A 22,254-nucleotide genomic window follows, 5' to 3' on the forward strand; every position below is an offset into this window, starting at 1 on the left:
TATAACGTTACCATGCGACCGTCTTGCGGCTTTACATATAATGATAGATACCTGGCGGAAGTCAATCATTTGAACCAAAGTTCATCCAAAGAGAAAGTTACCTTGGTTGACAAAATGCAAAGAGCGTTTTGAGTTTGTTTTCCTTTAAATAAGTCTACGAATAATTGCCATCAGAACAAATTAAACCCCTCCTTAAGTTTGTCACTGAATTGAGAGTTTTGGTCTAGTGTGAATAAGTTTGAATAATCTGTACATTTTATCTACACAGATACTATTTTCAAATTAGCTTAAGACGTAATAAAATATTTTATTTCATTATTTGCAAATAATCATGAACAATAAATATCAATAACTTAACGACGAGCTATATGTATCGAGTTGTATTAACATTAATGCTCGAAGTAAGTACCAAAATACTGCCTAAGTCAGAGAATGTATATAGTAAGATATAAGACAACACCCCATAGGTTTGCATCGTATATGACATGGATTGACTCAAGCCTCTTTGTTTAATAACTGACCACCTCATTTATGCTTTGTAGTCGTTTCTAAACTTTAAGTAAAGTCAAGTTATACAATAAACTAACACACTGCAATGTATTAAATAACTATATGTTTTGTCCGCCTTCAAACACGAGGGCACGATGCACCATAGCTATTACAATATCATCACAAGTAGGCCGATTCAGCAATATACTATTCAAACCCTTTATCAAAAGTAATACGTACCAAGCAGTAACAATACAGTCTTTCTTTATTGATATGAACGTGATTGGGGCACTTGACATTGCATTTTATGTTATAATAGGCTCATGCAATCAACCAAAGTTCATCTAAAACGAAAGCAAATCTTGTATTGGCCAACACTACTTTGTTTATTGAGCAAACAAAACTATCCATCAATTATATAGCAACTGATATTTTGTAATACGCATGGTTAAACCTCCTTCAGCTGTTGATATAAATAACGGTAACCTTGTATAGGCAAACTAATGTTGGCGATATTTTACGATAATGCTTGAAACTTGAAACCGATGTAAGTACAAACGGCATTATTCAACGTTCAACGTATTAAATTGGGGGCAACAAGCAAAACAAGCATTGATCAGTGCAGTTCTAGCAATGTCATTGCAATACTCCATATATATATATATATATATATGTTTTAATATAATGGCAACTTTACTCTGACAGTCTAGACTTCACAAATTGTGTTATATTAAACAAACATCGACATATTACTTTCCGTTATATATCATTGGTACAAATACAGCTCAGCCATAAAGTTCAATACAAAGCTTCATCACTGTATAAAGGTGTAACTAAACTAATTTTAATTTATTTCACAAAACATGGATGTCAATTTGGAGCGAAACTTCTACTATTTACAGAACTCTGCGAGGAGGTAATGGGCGTAACATTTGTGAGGGTGGCTAATGTGTGTGTTCACAAGTGTGGGCGTGACAACAGTGATATACTGGTGTGATTGAAGCTGCATGATAGGTTTAGTGATATTCGTATTAGATAATTTGTCATCAGTAAAATTTGATAAAATAGGTTGACAGTAAAGAATGAGTAAATACTAGATAGTATACTTTTTTGAAGGGACATGATTTAGGTTGGAAAAGTTTGAACCGATGTATGGTAGCACTGCCAGTCTGTATTAAAATAATTGAAATAAGTTGACATGGCTGATGATAGGAAGTGATATCATATGTTCGTCATGTATATTATCTTATTTATATTAGGAGAACATCAAAGTTTTGTTGGAGGTCCAAGGTCAACGAAAATCGATGTAACAAGTTATTGTAATCATAATTACAACCATACTTTAATTTAATATATGTGGACTTTACCTTCAATACCTAATAACCATGAATCTCGTTATATTCAGTAGGAGGTCATTTGATATCAACATTGGTTGATCGTTTAATAAATTGTTACCATGTTACAAACAGGACAGATTGTGTAACAACACGTTTGTGAAATGGTTAGCTAAGATATGTAAGTAGTTAGTTAAGGCAATCAAGTTCGTAGTTTAAGATGATATGTAGTCATTGTTATTATTATTTAACACACGAAAATACTGTTTTCTACCCAGTTGGGTAAGCATATATTAAAACATAGAATTATTGTTCTTCATATTTAGCTTTCGAGACAAATTAAATGCTGAAGTATAACAATAACGTACTATTTCTTGTGTATTTTCTGTGTGAAAGTTTGAAGATCTTAAAGGTCAAGCGACACGTAGACTTGACTTTGCATAATATTAAACTTAACAATTCTTACATTAACAAAAACCCAACACCGCGATTTTTTTCCGTCTCCAAAGGGGTAGAAATCGGTAAAAAGTACTATTACGTAATAGATTCAGTGACGTCACGGGGGGAGCGCAGAAGAGTGCAAACTGTATATGTTCTGCGCAGTTCATTGGGTATGTAGAAATCTCAAACTTCTCGAAAATATTACCTTTTTCAGCAGTCTGTTACAAGAAAGTTAAGATTTGGATTAAGATGAAAAATCACAAATTTATACATAAGACATCGAACAAAACATCCATTGACTTCTTTTTTCATAAATTCCTTGCATTTTCTTCCTATCAAGCAACATAAACTCCGCAAAAATCGGCTAGATTGACTCGTTCAGGGAAAGCCGAAAACAAATGACGTCATTTGTTTACCAAGTCGAAAGTGCATGATATCGTCGCTTGGAACTGCTTACAGTTTCTATACACGCACTGTAGTACGCATATATACACAGCACAGCATAGCTTATACATATCGCGAAATGGCTGCCGGTGGCATTGACACACTGTATTTAGATAGCAACGGCGAAAAAGTAAGGGAAATGGAGGACATGGTGGACGATCGTGGGGAAGTTTTTCCCTACATGTTCGAACCGGAGACCAGCGAAGAGGAAGCGGGATCGGACAGCGATGTCGAAATTGATCGTCTTGACGGAATATAACGGTAACGTTACGCCAAGCGTACTATACTGTATATAGGATAGTTGTGTCACTAGTTAGGCCTATAACCGATAAATGTTTCCTAACTTTGCTCATACACTTAGCTAGCCAATTTGTTGATGGGGCAGCAAAATTAACATGAATGTGCGGTCGAGTTAAGTTAAGGAAGTTACTATTTTCCTTAAAAGTTGTGGCAGCACATGCCCCAGGAACATGTCACACAGACATATTTCATTTGGTTAGTCGATTGAAGGAGCCAATTGGAAGAGTGCACAACAAATTCAGAGGTGGCCTATTATTAATTTCCTAGCAGTTGTAGGCCTAGTGGCAAATTAGTGAAGTTACCACAAATCAGGGAAAGGGTGGGGGAGGGAGAAGGTGGCACCTCACACCAGCTTTTTGTCATTTCCGCTTGAGCTAATTTCATAACCAGATTTTCTCAATCTAGGGAATGGATTCAGAAGTGGGAAAGAGTTGGAAAAGAGGCAACATCGGCCTGTTTTATTTTCCTTTGCAGCATTGTCCCAACAGAGGCAAGACTTCTAAGAAGAGGCTACCCCCTCCTTACTAGTGATGTTACTTGTAAGCAGCTTCAACGGTAGATTGCCCTTCAGAGGTGCCCCTTTTCTATTTTGACATGTTAGTACAAAATGCCCTAATAATTGAGGTTGGTATGAAGTCATTGAATTGGCTCTTTATTATTTGAACTGGTTTGTATTGTTTACAGGTGTCATTGTGGCCAATGTGCTGTGATGCCTACAGCAAGGGAGTGTAGATGCTGCAGCGAAATAGATAAGTAAGGACTGTGATGGATGAAGAAGGTGCTGCATGCATCACCTTACACCCAGGTTTTGAAGCTATGTGCCTGAACCCATTGTTTCTTCAGACAGCCTACTACATGTACCGTCAACAGTATGGTGGACGTGCACAGGAAGACAGGATCCAAGAGTAAGTATAGAATACATTATTTTTGTTGTATACCTTTATTCATTGCTCTGACCTGCTGTTGAAAGATGTAACAATACAGAGGGTGTATTCATGGTTTAGTTTTGTTTCGTTGTGAAAGGATAACATTAAGATATAGATTTGATCAAGAAAATTTGTGCACCATGTTCAAAACCTGCTTCTGATTAGGTCATTTTGTCCAAAAACTGGTGTTATGTCCTTGAGGTTAACCCTTATCATGCTGACTGACATAGTAGTCATTAACACTGAGCCATGGAACCAAATGCCACACAAAAAATGTCCACCATGCTTGTGCACGATCCATTTACAAATTTTAGTCCCCGAGATACAATGATCAGTTTGTATAAATGGCATAGCTAGGCTTACTTTAGGGAGCCAGATTTAGGGGCCAAGCAAATTCTGGAAAAAATTCTAGAAATTTATTTTAAAATTGACGTCCCCAGATAGCTACCAAGCTTTTGTGTGTCTTCATCTTTTATAGCTGGTTTTCATATGATTATTTTACAGGAAATACAGACACACAGCATACAGACAACTTGCACGGATGAGCTAGCAGTTTTTAGGGAAGGAGATTTGTGTTGTTCTCCTATCCTATGCAGTAAGGAGGATTAGAGAAGCTTTACCATCTGAACAGTATGAAGGATTTAAATTATCAAGACTGTGAGAATGTGGACTGTTTGTGACAAGTCATAGTATCAGTTCTGCAAAGTTTTATAAAAACAGGGTTCAGTCCTGTCTGTTTTGTGGCTGAATGGTGAACATTTTGGAATTCCAGCTTACGTTTTTCTGGTTCATAGTATTAACTACAATCTTGGATGAAATTTTACATTTTCAAGTTTGGGAAGTACATAACAGTAATAAATAATAAAAACTCAAGTTAATTTTTTGTATGTATTCTCTCTTGTAAGCAAAGCTTTCACTTCTAGTAGCCTGCCAACAAAATCTGGATGATTGAAATCTCAAATATACTAGGTTAAAATAGAAGAATAGTTTGAATAAAGTACCCTAAACCACTATGTCAATGGGATCTGGAGAGCTTAGGCTTTAATTTTAATAAAAGTGTCATGAGAATCAATCTGAAATTGTTCATTAATCCATGGAATATCAAGGTTACTTGATCATAAATGAGATAAAAAAATCACATTTTATCCCATAAGGGGAACAAACAGCAAATTTCTGTCAATTCCTTTCGAGAAAAAACAAAAAATTGGCAACATGTTTGAAACACCAAAGTTGCATACAAATAGTAAGTCAGCATGAAATTTATATTTATGAAGTCTAAGCTCTCTAGAAAGGAAGAGTTGTCATTGGAACTTTTTTTTTAATATAATGTTATCATTACTAATAGTTAGTTACAATGGAAACCAGATGTAAGTAAAACTTGAATGTAAAACTTTAGCAACTTCCCGAAAGGCTGGTAGCGACCTGTTAATTAACACTGCTCTGCAGCTGTGCCAAAACATCATGTGAACAGACGATTCACAGAGTCGATTGCTCCCCACTACAATGAAACGAAATTAGAAATTGGGAGGCCATCAACTACAGTACTTCAGCAAAGCTTTTGAAATCTGCTTCGGTGTTGTTTTATGGCATCCTCATTGTTCGGATGAACATAGGAGCTTGCAAGTGGTGGGGGCTCTTTTCTGACAGGAACAGGACACTCCTCTCCCAGAGTTCCACTTCTGCAGAAGTTGTTGCAAGCAGTCAAGAAGTTCCCATACATAATCTGTAGAATAGTAAAGATATGAAGAATAATATAATAATAGTTCATAAAAACATACCATTTAGATAGAGGCATTCCAATCACTCCATTTCCGTCAATAGGCATGGCACAGTCGTCAGTCAAGTCTTTGGATGCCCAACTAAAGACGACAGCTGAGTACACCTCAATTGGTGTGGATACATGGGTCAGGTTTGCAGGCAGGATGTGTGGTCATTGTCTCAGTAGCTTAACCACTGTTTATGTAGTAAAGTAAACATGTGGACAGAGTAACATCCTGTCCCATCCCCTTGTTATCCATGGTAAAAGAGTGTATAAGATGCAACTTTCACCATTTGTATTTAGTAGCAGATATCCAGCCAAGTGGAGATATAATATACTCTGTTAAATCCAACTACTTGTTTGTGCCTTTATTTCTTGTTCACATACAGCTGTGACAGCTCTACCAGATACAGTATGTATATGCTAATTGAAGTAAAGACTGATGGCCTCACCACACATTCCAGACTGCCCCACAGTGTTGGTGTCAAAATTAATAATGATCCTCTATCCAGAAAGTTATGGCACCAATTGATTTTCCAGACTAATCTACTATCAATCTTGAAAATTACCTTGAAGCGTCATCTTTGTCATGTTCAGATGAGTTAACTGATGGAGTGTAGTCCGGACTACCTGGCGGTTTTTCGGTGTATCCCGGTGTGGATGCCACAGCAGCAGACGGACCATCATCGCCACTGTGAGATGGCCCTGGTTGCTTTGATGGTGTTCTTGTCTCTGTTGGTCCAGCCAGCAACTTCAATGGTGGTAGGGGGACCAGTGAACACTGGACTTCTACATGTGTTACATTCACTGAAAATTAGAATAAACGCTTATTATACCACACACATACAGTAGGCTGCTCTTGGACAGGGGTCAGCTGCCTAGATGGTTCACTTATCTTTTCTGAAGGAGAGCATATCCTCCTGCTTTATGTGGCTGCAAAAATATGGGCCACTCACACCATGAGCATTGCAATTGACTTCAGCTTGGTTTCATATAGTATAACTACAATGTAATCTCCCTTCTCTCAGTAACTATAGATGTAGCCTTTTTATTTTCCTGTGAAGCCATCAGGTATAGCCTCCTCAACCACTCTCGTCAGGCAGGCGGATATGATGGATAAAATACAATGTATATTATCCCCTAGTCAGCCTGCCCGATGTGCAGTTTTAATTGCTATTTTGCTTTCAACGAGTACTGTTTCTAAAATGTTGGCCCCTGTACTCACTTCTGCTATAGAATACTCTATAGATGTATGAAACTTTTCCATTCTTCCTTGTATTACCCTAGCTTACACTTCTCTACCACATTTTCTCCCGCACCACCCCATCCCCATCCATCAATCTCTTAAAGCCTATTTATGGGGACCTTTCTGCCGTAATACTGCTGCCTCCTTGCTGCCTGCTGCCTCTGGTAGCTTGCCCCCCATATACATGCCTCGATGTTTTACTGGTGGAGATTCCTTGTATCCCGTTCAAAACTGACTACTTCAAACTTTAATGCCTGTCACCACCCTCCCCTCCCCCATTTCCCAACTGTTTTTCGGTAATATGAAGCACATGTCTATAAGATCATGCTACCTTTAGATGGAGATGTACATTCTGCAGAATCCTGCCTTTATTTTCACTGCAGTTGGTTGGGGAACAGCTTCTAAATTAATCTAAGTATTGAAAATTGGGAAAGAAAATAACAAGGAAGTTATGAAAGTTCATTTAAGAAAGCAGTTTGATATATTTGAAAGTACCTATCACAAGCGTTTTCTCTTGTAACAAAAATTGCAGCCCTACCAACAAAAATGGCAAAATATAGGGATGTCATTTACTGTGAAATATATGAGCTATGACTCTGAGTATATAGATAGGTGGGAGCACATTATAATATTGGGCAAAATGACATGCAAACATCTTATGCTTGTTATTCTGGATTTTTCATGATGTACTACAGATAAAAAGTTAATATAGCCCTAGCCTACGCCTAACTTTATCGTCGCCGTACCTAATTTAGGGCCTAACTAACTGAACGAAATTATAAGAATTAGCCTACTGTAAGTTAGTAATAATACCAAGTTAGTCCTTGTTGTAGTAGGCCTAGGCCAGAAAATACACTTACTCTTTTCCGATCCAGCTTCGCAACTACTTAGTACTGGTCTACTTGTTTCTATATCTCCTCGAGATTTGAAGATACTTTCTCCAAATAGAGAAGGAACGGCATTGTCTTGTAGACGGCGAGCTTTTGGTGTTCCAAGTCCAAGTTGCGCGGATAGGCGATAGGAATCGAAACTTTAACTGGTGAAGGGCGCACTGCACACATAAGATTCGCTCGAAGGTCCAAGCCAATCTGTACTTAGGCAGCTAGGCTGGCTGAGTGCACTGGTACTAAGCTATCGCTGTTTACAGTGTTTGACGAACACGAAACTTTCTTGTACTGTTGTGCACCCATTCTCATCTGATATTTTGTTTACTGTTCGTGACGTATTGTTTACGGCTTTGATCTCGGTTAGCATATTAGGCATATCTAGCTTTGGTAACATTGGCGGTTCCCCCCCCCCCCGTGACGTCATTATCTTACGGAATTAGCTTGGTTATTAACTTAATTAAAACAGCAAAGAAACAATTGTGGAACTCCAAATTTGGAATATATGGTTTTGATATGTAGCTTTTCAATTTGTGTATGTTTGAAGGAAATCTATTACGTGTCACTTGACCTTTAAGTAATACACCCTGTCATGGATACACATCCTTTTAATTTACAGATTATTTAACATGAGTACACAGTGACAAAGGCCCTTGAATACCGGAAGACGAAACGAAGTATTGAAATATGAATACAATAGGCCACAACCAAGAAGGGTAACCACTGGATACAGTTGTGGTGCCTGTAGTGAACATGTTTTGCTTTGACAGTTCAAATATTTGATCGAACCAAGTTTTCTATTGCGTAACATTGAAATCGAAACACTAATTTTTATTGGACGTTTCGTGATGAAGTTAATAATAATATCAATTCACATGGCATACTTTCTGTATATAATATATGATAACATATATATAAAATAATCTGTAATAATATATAATGTATACATATTTTTCTCCAAAATATAGGGTATTACACAGCTCGTAGAAAGATCAGCAGAATCCGACGTAAATCTAGACACTGACACCACCAGTGGATTAGTTCATGTTGGTGTTTTTTTTTCAGTACTAGACTACACACCTGTAACTTGCTCCTCTGCAGCATTCCAGAGAAAGACTAATCCCAGTTCCAACGGGATCAAAATACTGCTGCTCGTCTCATTTCGTGTTTCCCTCGTTCAAATCAATTGTCACCTGTTTTAATAGTTTGACATTGGCTTCCTCTTAATATGCGCATCTCTTTTAAGATTCTTCTGATGACCTTTAAAGCTATACACGGACACTCTCCCGTCTACCTGTAAGAACTGTTTCACCCTTACACACCGACCATTACGCTTAGGTCTTCCAGCCAGTCCTTTCTCGCCGTCCCACATGATATTTCCTTACTGTCATGTAGTCAACGTTCTTTTTCCTACGCCTTTGCTTCTCCCTGGACTGCCCTCTAGAGTGACATTCGCCCTAAACGACTATATGAAATCTTCAAATCTATGTAAAAAACTCACTTACTTTTAAATACTTATGTTGGATTTTGCTTTCTTTAGCGCTTAGAGGCTTTTGCATTATGCGCTTTATAAATTCCTATTATAATTCTCGTGAGCACATATTGAAGAAAGGCACTCATGTGGAGTTTGGGTCGAACCCAAGAAAGTAAGCATTATAGTATAGTAACTCCTATTAGAAATATCTCTGCTACATTCTATATTTAAACAAAGCTCAACAAATGTCAGTCATTGGAATACAACATACAACCTTCCAGCTAGATTATTGTATCATGATAAATATTGAGCCACAATATTGTTAAAGGTAGGATTATTGCTTGAATGCCATAAATTTGAAGAGGTTTACTTGCATCTATATAAATGAAAACAAAATACAATAAAACTGTTAGCAAACTACAGGGGATTGAATCCTTAGGTAGCCGTCCTGACCTAGTACGTATCAGCAGAGGTAGGCTGTGGTTGCAACACCTTCGCACCATTCAACCCTCATGGGCTCAACATTTAGGAAGGACATGACTAACTTCTCTTCTGTCCCCCTCATTCTCTCCTTGTCCCCCTCCCATCACTCCTCTTCTCATAGCCCTCTTTCACCATGTTTTCTCCACACCTTTCTGTATTTGTCCTTCTCCAGTTTATTGTTTATTCCATACCCCCTTCCCTTAATATTACTATTGTCCATCCACTGTTTATTTCCTACCTCTCCTCTTGCCCTGTTGGTTTCTTTCTTTAAGTTCTCTCCATCCCTTGCCTACAAATCCCCTTACATCTATCTCTTTGTGTTCACCATGCTCATTAACCTGTCTGTATTAGTGCGTGTTTCTGCCTCTTCTGTTACTGTTACTTGTCATTTACCCAATGAAGAAGATCATGCTAGGGTTGAAACGTCAGGCCAATACCTTTACACATATATATACATGCTCCAACCTAAAGTCGTCTGATGCAATCTGACAAATTAATGTGCAACGTATAACTTACACTCAATCTATCGATAAAACGAATATGAAATTTGACCTATTTGTGACCTAGCTAATTCAAAGAGACAGTAAATGTATTCCCCTGTGTGGCATATGGTTATTTTGCTGATTATTCAATCGTCACAGCACACATAAACACGTATAAAAAAAAGGTGCAACCCTGATATAATCGTGAATTACGTTAGCTCGTCGTTTATACGTTTCCAGAAATGATTTTAAGGACCGAACAATTTAAGTTCTTATTTCTTTTAAATCTCATATCCTATTCTTAATTATATACATTTATATTTCGTGTCACTATAAAGGGGAAACATTCTCATATCATCCAGCTACCACGATGATAATGGTAAAGTTATAACATTGTACGACAATAGCTGTTAGGATACATTTAAACGTTGTAGTTTGTAAATGGATTCAAGATGGTTAGGGAGGCAAATGGGAAATGCTCCGACTAATTTACAGGTAGCGGCATTTGAGCCTTTATACCTCCGACTGACGACACAGGTGGGTCCATATAGCAGTTGATATCATTTGTTTACTGTAAAAAAGACACTTTTCCACCATCTCTCTTTAAATGTAATGCAACAATGAATATATCACAATAAAACATACAGAATGACGAGGCAATAGGAACTAAATGCACTAGTTTAACACAGCTTGTGTACAATCAGGTGAATCACATCACCGAAAAGCCACTATTTATCACAGTCAACTCAGTAATGTATAATCTATATATGTTTATTCCTATTGACTACTCGTATTGACAGAAAGCTTAAATATATTCTGCAACTTCAGCCTACCCCACCCCCTCTCTCCCGACCGAACAGTGGCAATGCTTGGTTAACAACACTGTTAATTGAGCAACAACTAATATCAACTAATCATCCTAGTAGCCCTCCTATGGACCTTTAAAAGCACTTTATTATCGTTAGCAACATATGGGTTCCAAGCATGCACAGTCTACTCCAGATGAGGCCTAACCAACTGCTTATAAAGCCTGACTACTATGTCCTCTTTCAGAAAACTGAAGTTCCTCTTGATCATACCTAAAACCCTAGTACATCTTTTAGCAGCTTCAAAACAATGTTTAGAAGGTTGCAGAGATGAGTCAATGTAGATACCTATGTCTCTTTCAACAAGACCTCCTGTTACCTCACACCATTAAGATTGTAGGTATACTTTTGGTTACTACTACCAATGTGCATTACCTTGCATGTTATCAATATTAAAAAGCATTTGCCATCCCTGACACCCGCAAAAAACAACTTATCCAAATCCGTTTGAAACTTCTCTGAATCGCTTTTGGGAGAGACCTCAGAATTCAATTGGTGTCATCAGCAAACGTCTCAACTGTACACAAAATATCTCCGTTAATGTCACTTTTGTAGGCAACAAACAACAAGGGACCCAAAACAGACCCTTGGGGAACCCCACTAGTAACGTCCTGCCAAGAAGAAGCACAGCCTTTAATTACCACCCTCTGTTTCCTATTACCAAGCCAATTCTCGATCCAAGACAGTAAATTCCCATTGCCACCGATACTCTTCAGTCTAAGTAAAAGACGCCTAAGTAAAAGACAATTTATATGTATTAGTATTCGCCATATTGAAACAAATATGCCACGTTTTACATTTCAGGCCATACCACATGTTCTGCTATTCACGTAAATGTCATTTTTTATGGCTTATCGAGCAGGTAGTCCTGTTTTCAGTACTTATTCATTTTCACAGGGGTACTACACATGCTATTGTTATACTTCATTAAGCAAGCCACATGTGACTCTTCTTATGTGCTCTGTGGTCAGATCAGTTTGAGCAAACTGTAACTTCATAGCACAGCTCTTTATTGAAGGTCAGCAGGGGGCAAGCCAGGATGGAAGAGTTGTTGATAGACATTCCTCCTTGACCACACATGAGGAGGGTCTCATGGTAATGGGAGATTTACACTTATTTCTGTTCTCGGTGAACTGTGTTGTTATTCACTACAGACATCATTCTGTTTTCAGCATTGTAGTAGGCAACACTGTATCCGCCTTACATACCGTACACAGTTTCTTTAGCTAACGTTTTCGACCTGGCTCAATTATAATCTGTAAGTTTTTCTCTTTGTATTATTCTATTTGTTCTTTAGTAAACTTTATTAATTATTCTTCTTAAGACAAGTTAAGATAATTAATTAAACCCCAGAGTTATTCGACTCTCATCACATTATAGTTATTCAGTGTAAAATATTGTACTGTGGTGAGCTTCATTTGGCCTATGGCAAGTTCGAAGTTCACCGTTATAATCTTTCATTTAAAACATTCATAGTGTTGCATTTAGCATCATTATTGTTCAAGTGTATCATATCCTTTTATTTCAGTTTTACCGTGATAACATGAGTGAGGAATCTCAATACAGTTTACAGAAACGTACTCCTGGCTTTTTCTCATCATTTCGCTGGTTAGCTAGCTGTCTAATGTGGCATATCTCGACGCGTCTGCGAGGGCAGCATACCAACAAATGGTGGAGAGGCTGGCGAAAAGAACAATGACTAGACATAATTATGCATCAAATAATGGGTTGATAGACTAATTTAGTATATAACGTGGGTATGAGGGTAACGTGGGTTTTTTTTTTTCATTTATTGTCTTAATGTCAAATTTAACGAATTTCAAAATAACCGTACAGATACAAGTCTGCTTTCTATGCGTACAAGAGCAGAAAAAAACTATTCAAAAGACACAAAATGTAATAACATAGGTTAATTTTGTTTAATTTATTTACCGATCGATACATGCACTCATAATATTGATAAACAGTTCACTCTTATTAATTTTATAATTCCCGGAATTTAATATCAAATTTCAAAAATTGAGTTTTTACTTTGAAGCTAAAGTATACGGGCTAAATACTGCATGTTTCCATTTCTTTACAGGAAACCAATATTTAATAAAATCAAAGCTTAATAAAAGAAAACAATTATATTTAGCAATTACAGAGCAACAAAAGAAAGCTAAAATGACGAAATTATTCTGACATACCTTTATAATTAAAGAAAATCATTTAAAATTGTCTGATTCTGTAGTGCTCTGGTTTAGTGTTATAACTATAAGCTCTTAGAAATAATGAGATATAAATTCCCAGTTTATATTTATAGTTCTCTCCAGGGAGACACTATGCAAAAAAGGCAAAACTTCAGAAACTAAGACGGGCAATGATAAGAAAAAGGAATAATAATACGTAAGAATAAAAAAAGAACATATTAGGTCTTAGTTTTAAGTCTTTGTTTAATTAGGTCTTTAGGTCTTTGTTTAATTATTATTATTAATATAGCAAGACCTTTACCATATTGTATGTAATAAATATAGTAAATCATCCCATCTCAGATGCAGGATGTTATTTTATGTCACTATGGTATGATCATGTGACTTCAATATTGCTATTAATATTTTCCACGTTTTTGGACATATTGCGTTTTGCAAGCTTTTTTTATATTTTCCTTTCAATTTGGAAATTCTTAAGCATTTATTGTATTAAAATAGTCACCGGCACATTTAATGTTTCAAAAAACATCAAACATGACGTTAGGAATAATGATAGTGTTGATAGTGTAGCCAAAAGAAAGGAAAAAGTTTATTTCGATGTAGCTTTCTAAACTTTTCCAGAGTTAAACAAATGAATATTATCTTTTCTTTTGATAATAAATTGATAATTACTTCAACCTTCTTTCTAGATTATTGTTCATTTCATTAATCCAGTTTTATAAGATCGACTTTATAACTCACCCAAACTAACATTTTGCCCTAGTTTAACAGTAATAAAATGTTTCACATTAAACCAAGTGCCTTTGTAATTCATAACGAACGTGTTACTTGATGCCATTCGATATTTCCTCCCTTTAAATTTGTGATACTTCTACTATCAACAGAACTAACGGTATGTCTGATAGACTAGTATTCCAGTCGCTTTGTTTACAGAGGTTCAGATGTTTGAATTTCGTCACATCTATCCAACTGGGCTGGCAGCAGTTGGTTTTTAAATGCCTAGGACTACAATAACTTTATAATAGCATGCATGTACCACCTGGGCTGAAAGTAATATATTTGAACGGTTTAAAACACACAAAAAGTAAGTGAGTGTCATCGGTCACATATAAATAAACAATTAACTTCAATGAATAATGAAACAATTTGAGGAGATATTTAGACAATATTTACTACATAGACAATACAAAATATTATAATATATGTAGTATGAAGTCCCGACACAATAATAGAAAGGTTAAAAAAGGAATTAAAAAAGACACATTACACATGGAGCTTTAAGGACATTGAGCTAATTTCATAATTGCAGTATCATGCAAATATACGGTATAATAAAATATATGGGTACGTTATTTGTTTATTCAAATAAAGATATACAAGTTAAACATGCGAGTAGGAATAACGGCAAAGGGACCCGTTGCCAAATCTCCTGAACTTTGAAAAGTACGGCAGGAGTGTTTCTTGCCCACACATTCAACTCAGGAAATCGATGCCCCTCCTCTACCGCCATTCGAGAGGAAATGGTTCAGTTGTGGGCATGTTTACATTCAGTCGGGCGAGAGGGGGGGGGTGGGGTTAGACCTCGCTACCGTTTTAGTTACATACCTTTCTGACCTCAAACAAAATAAAAGATTATTTAATTGCAAGTTCTTGCCCTAAGACCTTATTATAGACCTAATTAATGCGCCAATGATGAGGAATTAGTGCCCACTTATTTTAAGTTATTTTTTTTTCTGCGACACCTTAGTGTTATATTTACATCAATGTCCTCTGTACTTGACAACGTTATCGTCATCTACTATTCTGTTTCAAGATTTCGGTTTCCTCTCGAGACTCTCCAGGTCTGCTGCCATGGTTCATCTCTGTATAGAATAAAGTAAGATCAACTAGTAGATAATGCTAACCGACATATCTGAGACTCTTATATCATTCATAGTACATACAATAGTCACCAGCACTTCCAAGTTAACATATCAAACAGATTGTCATTTTAAGATCATATAAGGTATGCATTTCTCCTTTTGACGTTTTTTAATACCAGTGAGTGCATTAAACAATTAGTCTACGTTTATTCTGCAATTGGCAGCTACATGTTAAATAATAATTAGAACCACATTGGCCTTGACAAGGTAAAACTATCAAATTAATTTTAAGAAGCATTAATGAGTTTTATATTGAAACTGAAATAGAGAAGGAATGGTCATTAAAGAGGAGCCGAATCATGCATTACTGCTCTGTCCTCAGTGGAGAGGTCTAACGATAGAGTTGTACAATTCTAATTTGGGTGTAACTGTTGTTAAGTTATGTACACTAATTTTACAGAATTGAAGTTAGTCTGGCCTTTGTTAGCTTTGGTGATAACGAAGCTTTACATACACCTATGATAGACATAAACAATCGTAAGTCGTGTTCTTTATCCCTCAACCCTTCAATAGTAATCCAAAGTAATATAATAAAAAGCTAGAACATTGCAGAAACAGACGTAGACAACACTTTTCCTTTCAATGTGTCATATGGCGTGGTCATTTTTTTACAACTAAAAGTTCTTCATAACTTTAAGTGATTTGCCGTTACACATTGGTTTTTCATTACAGCAGAAAGATAAATGTTATAGAATAATTTGAAGGAATAGTAGCAAAAATTACCATGTTAAAAGTTTTTCAAACGCACTTTTTAAAATAAAGCAACTTTGAATAGCAATTTTTGAGTTAATTTCACAAATTGACAATATTATCCTTAGTTTTTAATATTGATAAATTGCCATTATCATAATGAAATAAAATGCCATATGCCACTTCAGGAATGTTATGTGTCTAAACAGTATTGAAATAAATATCTCACTTTAACTGAATGGTCTAAAGCAACCTCGTATGTGTATCAGTGTTTTAAATAACAATACTGATCCGCTGAGATATTGTTAAAAACATTCGGAGTCACTCTATTAAATTTGCATTATCATTAGTTTATGTTCTCTTAAATACAAATGCCAACTTTAAACTTTGATATTGACTTAAATATTTTCACAAAAGTGACATTGTAATTATTTGGGTACAATGCCGCAATTATAATGGTATGTTCTTTGTCGGGATTAAACAAAACAGTTCCTTTTAATGTTTGTTTTCATGTGTTTAGAACTTGCACTCTATGAGCATCATTTCCTTACCTGTAGCGATGACGGAAGTTTACCACCTGATGACAAACAAAATCAACAGAAATATACGAAAAAATAAGATAATGATATACCCACATTCAGATTTTACTATTCACATACCACCCTATCCATCCTACAATGTGCAAAGAAAACCTTCAAAATAATGAATTAAAACGAATTTAAGTGTCGATATCTCATAGTTGTATGAAAGAGGGACATTTTAGAGCTAGTACTGTTTCAGATGTTCATATTTAAGATATTTAGCTTGAAAGTCTGATACGAAATATTTGAATCACACTACTAAGGCGAAATCAATGATCTGTTCAGTTCCTCGGTACAGTTTTTCATTTTAACGTTTTAATCCATCGTTTGTGCATTATAATTCTTTGATATTAAATAAATTTGATTACTTTCTGACATCAATAAATAAATAATCAAGATTATAATGGATTGCCCAAAAACAAAAACATCAGAAGCAGAGGAAAACCACTCCCAGCTGTTTTTTGCCTCTTAAATAATATTACACACACCCACCCAAAGTGTCTGCATAGTTTATTTGTCTGCCTAAAGCAAGAGGCCAAAACGTAAATTGAAAACAGAAAACTTTGAATTTTAAGGGATTTTTTTAAATATATTTTGTTCTTACTTTTATTTATTTATAAGACGTATTTGATTATATGATACCGTAAAGACGTTGTGTTAATCGACCACATCTTGTTGAACATGTACCAACGCCTACATGTAAAAAGTGTGTTGTTGAAAGTAGTTTGTGTTTAACCAAAAAATAAAGTGTAAATGTTTACTATGGAACATGTGTAATGGCTTTAAATGATTATGTTTATGGCTATTAAATCTGGAATGACACAAGTATCTCACTGTACACATGTATATGTATGTATCATACTGACCGATTTACTAAATGAAGTATAATATTCACTATTTGCATAACATTACCTCTTGACGATAATCTGCTTCTGTCAATTCATCTCCAATGGATTTCATCTGTAAATAAGGTAATATGAATAGAAATGAGAACAAATACAAGAACATTTTAATTATTTTCCCAGTAAAATGATAGTGTTGTCCAGTCGGAATAATATATATATTGATAGCGAAATAAGTAGCTGTATAAGTTTGCGAAACATGAAATATATCGTTAGTTATACCATAGCAAGTAGGAACAGTTTCTTGTCCTCCTCCTCCTCCTCACCATCACCACCACCATCAATACTTTAACATGTAATCCATCATCATCATCATCACCTACCACAATCGTTGCCGTCATCGTCATCGTCGTCGTCGTCGTCGTCGTCGTCGTCGTCGTCGTCGTCGTCTTCGCTATCTTCATCACAATCATCACCATCATTATCATTATCATCATTACCATCATAATCATCACGACCTTCATCATCATCACCATCTTTTTCGCCTCTACCACCATCATCACCGCCACCACCACCATCATTACCATCATCATCACTACCACCATCACCACCACCATCATCATCACCATCATCACCTTCCCCATCACCAACATCATAATCATCAGATACAACCACAAATTTTACCGCCCTTTCAAAAGCATTGTAGAGCGGTACTGTTTATCTATGACCACACGTTCGTATACTTCATAGCCCCTTGTACCTGTCACGGATCACATAACACACTGTGAAGTTAATTAACATGTTATATGATGTATACGCTTGATGTTACTTCTGCGTCACTGAAATGTCAGAGCACAACCAAATCTGAGGTGTTTCCGCCATTATATAGTTTAGAAGGTGCAAACTAAATATTCTTGTCTAAATGTTCCTTTTGGAATGAACAGCATTGTTTCAAACTATTAGTGAGTTGAACCATCAAGGGTTCCTATTAAAATATATAATGAGAGATCATTACCGGAAAGAGTAGAGAACGTCCAATTGTCAGCTTCCAACGACCAGACTGGATATTTAGTATGTAGTACCCTTCGCACGACCCATAAGGATACCAGAAAACTAAGATAAAAATGAAAAACCAAGCAGGATTAGGGTAGGTTATCAATATCAACAAACAAAACAGATGATACAAGACAGAACGGAAGTCAATATTATAATCTATGTTTGGATCAGGTCAAACTTCCATGGATTTAGGTACTGACGAATACACAGTAAACAATTGAATTCCGTTCATTTTCAAAAGGCATCACTTTAAACTGAATAATTCATACAGTATGCTTATCAGACCGGTCAGTGAACTAATTTGATAGTTTCTTTGATTGTTTAAGTCCATTAAGTTTTGTCTGAACACAAGACTGGTTACTTGAAGATTGGTGAAACGTGCAAGAAGAAAGACAAAGGAGAGCAATCAGTTTGACGTGTTTTTCTCCAAAGCTAAATGTGTGATACCAACATAATTATATCACAGGAATATATATATTAACTTTCTGGTTGCATAGCAACACTAAAATATGTTTACAGTAGCAGGGCCAAGTTGCCATTATTCGAGAATTGAGAAGACTGTTAAAACATATTCACAAATAATCAGCATCTGTCCTTTAATATACATGAAGTAGATATATGTTTGTATCATAAAGCAAACATAAATTGTGTTTGCAATGTTCATTTAAAAAAAAAAATCTGTCTCGATTAGTTAAGGTTAAGACTTAAGAGTGCCCTCAATTACTGAATGCGCAAAGGGTTGATCCTTTCATTGCATTGTGCAAAATCTCACGTCTATTATCTCATTTTCATTAAAGTCTAATAAGGTTGTTATAGTTTTACAAGTTTACAAAGAGCTACAGATAATTACATTTTTCTTGTGTGTTTTATTTCAGTTATTGAAATTAAGATATTTGTAAATGTATGTATTCCAGTAATTTGACTTGAAGTATTGAATTTATGTCTATTAAAATTCTTTCTCAGATATCTAAAGTTATTACAACTTGAATGTCGTGTTTTATCTAACTTCATGTTTCAGATGTCTTTGACATTTATGAAATTGCTCGTAAACATTGCAGATGACAAAAATAAAAACAAAGTTGACCATTGGAAAGCAATCTTATAACCTGAGCATTTGTCCTTATAGTGTTAAGGTTTCATACAATCCATGATCCTTTATAGACAGATATCGGTAAATTGATCAGCGCTTTGATGTAGAATATTCTGATGAAAACATGAACAAGCTACATTTTACTTGATCTATGTTCGATTTTCACGTTTGTTTACTACCAGTGGTACCGCTTCCTTTATTTTACCGCTAGGAGAATTATTTCACGTTTTTACTCTGTATTATGTTGTTATTTTAATTTCTTCAAACCATACCGCTAGTGTTCCTATTGTATTTAGTCTAGAACGTCTTCAATAGGAACTTTGTATGTATTTTCATCAGATTCATGCCAGATGTCATTGTATTAGACATGTACAGCCCTGGTGATATAGTCCTCACTCCCACCAACCTGCTACACTCAACATCCCCACCACCAAACTTTCCACGTCCTGCTCAAAATGTCCACAACGATTTTTAATCTTACTTCAGATAGAAAGAGATAAATCTCGTTAATGTTAACATATCCAAGCTCCACTCACTGTTATATCATGTAGTAGCATTTGATTGTACTGCACATGGTGTAGGTTGTATTGACGTTTGTAATCCTTTAATATCTGTGTTTTTTTATTTCTGTGCGAAAGTAAATGTACCGAACGCTCAGTACATTACATTAAACTTAACTGATTTATTAAAATTGTTCCAAAACTCTTTCTCGGCTTTGTCATTCATTTGTTAAACATCTTCCTTCATGTTTGTTAATAGAAGAAATAGACTTATTATGATTTAAAGTAGAACGATAGTGACAGAAAAAAATCTCTCATTTTCATATATAATGTAGTTTATATGTTACCAAGCAACATATTTTTTTAATTTTCCAAATAGCACACCGGAAAGTTATAAAAAAGGGAATTAAAACATCGTTTTTTCGCCTCCGTAATTTAGAAATTTGCAAACACTGCAACGACCTTGAACAGCCCTCAGGTCAGTGAATGACGTCACTGTGATGATCTTTTCTGTTGTGAACTGTTCAGTACGGAGCTGTGCGTGCATTTCGTGTCAGCATAACTGTTATTTTCCGGCGTAATGTTCAAGACATAAATATGTAATGAATATCATGGTGTTTCTTGATTTCTTCACCACGTGTTTACAAGTTTTTTTTACGAAATTTGCGGCGATTTCGCAACGATTTCGCAATACCTGAAGAGGTAACTCGCTAGCTGACCCAAAGTAACGTACATCTCAAGATCACGTTTTTGGCGGGTTTTATACAGAGTGATGTATGAATGTGCTCACTTACCAGTCAAACTGGCACAATAACAATAGTGATGATAGTCTCAAACGTAGTTTAGTATAACATCCGAAAGAAAATCCAAAGTTCTAAACAAAGTAGATTCGCTTGTATGCACTAGGCCTACTGTAAAACATAAACGTTCCTTGTTCCGTGCGTCATTAAATCCAACAGAAAAGTTTCATTGAGCTTGAAATACAACCGCATTTGAACTCAATCGAGTAGTTAGTCTAGCTCGAACAATTTTCTCACTACATACATATTGCGTTTATTCACATGCATGCCTCGTGGTTTGGGCTTCAGGAGGAATCGTATTCTAGCCCAACTTCACGTAGGTCCGCAAACGATGCTTTCACACTGTGCAAGCATAAGTGACAGTGTGCGCTACCGTAAGTAATACTTACACGATATTTTGTTTCGCTCGAGCATACACACATTTCCTATTCGTATTACATGGTTTGGAGGGTATGAACACATCTCTGCCCAAAAAAACTCTGCCTAAGCGACGTCCATGCCCCAATTGAAATGTGCACGTGGATTCTCTCCTCACATAGTCATTAGGTTGTTCACGTCTGACATGTCTTCCAGTTCCAACACTTACTGTTGCATTTATCGGGATATATATAAATAATGCGGCATAAAAGCATCAATCTTTCAAACTTTTTTTACTTCAGTGACCTTACCACACGCAAATTTCAATTGGGCCCGAGATGGCTCTATGACCGATTATTCCGTAATTTACATTGGGGCAGTCGGCTTCACTAAAACGACAAGAAAAAGCAGGGACAATAACACCTTATTAAAATTAGACCGTTAAATGTCTCACGCAGTGTATCAAATCTACTCTCTGGTTTAGGTTGTTTGTCGAGTCCAATATAGAGTAGGTTGCAACTAAACTTACACACTAAGTGCACACTGCTGAAGTACACTACGCCGAGCTCCTTTGTTATCATCATAATGGCGTCACATGTCACTGTAGATCACGTGATCATCATATCGCTGTTCGCGAAAAGCCCAATTTTTTTTTAAAAAATCAACGAGTATAGGAATTTTCTTTGAGCCTTTCCCAACCTCGGATTGACTTGAATTTTCACATGTGTAATATGGAAACCAACTAGAATACTCTTGAATAAAATCGTATTTTTTCGTCGATGCTGAAAATCACTATCGTTCATCTTTAAACTGTATCTTTAATTTTCTTGAATTTCAAGAGGAAAAGGAAACAACAATCTGTACATCAGAAGGCAAGACACAGTCATCAATCAAGAACTAATCAATCAATGATCATTGTTTACTTGTTACCTTTAACGTTCTTTGATATCAAGTTGGACAGACCATGCATCGATGTATAAGGAGGCAGCAGACATGCGTCAAATCTGGTGATTAAAGAAAAAGAAAATTTGACAAACAAAGAGACAATATCAGAGAATCCATAATAATTAGACGCTCGATTCGAATGAACTGTAGG

The 22,254-nt window shown here is 36.0% G+C and overlaps 2 protein-coding genes and 1 long non-coding RNA gene across 5 annotated transcripts in view; 2 read left to right on the top strand and 1 right to left on the bottom strand.

Moving 5' to 3' along the window:
• Positions 1 to 22,254, bottom strand: part of LOC139982309 (uncharacterized) — a 540,410-nt gene that overhangs the window by 243,653 nt on the left and 274,503 nt on the right. The window lies entirely within an intron of this gene.
• Positions 1 to 22,254, top strand: part of LOC139982303 (uncharacterized) — a 168,376-nt gene that overhangs the window by 83,026 nt on the left and 63,096 nt on the right. The gene's annotated exons all lie outside the window — the stretch shown is intronic.
• Positions 2,228 to 4,598, top strand: LOC139982332 (uncharacterized). Its single transcript, XR_011798137.1, has 3 exons — positions 2,228 to 2,969; positions 3,693 to 3,913; positions 4,439 to 4,598. It is a non-coding gene; the product is annotated as an uncharacterized lncRNA (long non-coding RNA).

The sequence above is a fragment of the Apostichopus japonicus genome, chromosome 16 (genome assembly GCF_037975245.1).
Source record: "Apostichopus japonicus isolate 1M-3 chromosome 16, ASM3797524v1, whole genome shotgun sequence".
Lineage (NCBI taxonomy): Eukaryota > Metazoa > Echinodermata > Holothuroidea > Aspidochirotida > Stichopodidae > Apostichopus > Apostichopus japonicus.